Below are 608 nucleotides of genomic sequence, written 5' to 3' on the forward strand. Positions count from 1 at the left end.
TGTGTCTGTGTGTGTGTATGTGTGTCTTTCTTTAAGGATTCTGAGGATTCACAAATGTGTGTGAATCAAATTACTTGACAAATATCCTTTAAAATACAGATTTTTGCCCCCTGCCCCTATCAAACTAATTTAGTAGGGGTACATTCCCACTGAAAATATAATGTGTTGTCTATGATATCTTCCCAGATGATGGAGACCGCCATCCTATAAAGCCAAGATAGAAAAAAATTCTCTTCAAAGGAATGTGTATGGCTTTGTCTCTAATTCTGCATTCACCTGTCACAGAAGTTCACATTCCAGCTCTCCCATTTCTGACACTCATGTGATGTGGAGCCCTGGTCTTCAACTCCTGCTGTGGACCAGGCTTTAACTCCTCAGCAAGCGTGTTGCATGATGGGAAGCCACTGTGGACTGTTTGGATGATGGGAGGGCACTTTATTTCTGGTGCAAGGGTTGGGATTTTTGGCTTGTAACACTGTTACCATGAACATTGTGAGCTGGTTTGGGAAGCTAAATGCATTGTTAAAGTGTGTGTGTGTGTGTGTGTGTGTGTGTGTGTGTGAGAGAGAGAGAGAGAGAGAGAGAGAGAGAGAGAGAGAGAGAGAGAG

At 42.9% G+C, this 608-nt stretch overlaps 1 protein-coding gene across 1 annotated transcript in view; it reads right to left on the minus strand.

Annotated features, from left to right (window-relative positions):
* The window catches only part of Prex2 (phosphatidylinositol-3,4,5-trisphosphate dependent Rac exchange factor 2), a 295,598-nt gene that overhangs the window by 95,656 nt on the left and 199,334 nt on the right, over positions 1 to 608 (minus strand). The gene's annotated exons all lie outside the window — the stretch shown is intronic.

The sequence above is a fragment of the Grammomys surdaster genome, unplaced genomic scaffold (assembly GCF_004785775.1).
Source record: "Grammomys surdaster isolate TR1022 unplaced genomic scaffold, NIH_TR_1.0 64, whole genome shotgun sequence".
Lineage (NCBI taxonomy): Eukaryota > Metazoa > Chordata > Mammalia > Rodentia > Muridae > Grammomys > Grammomys surdaster.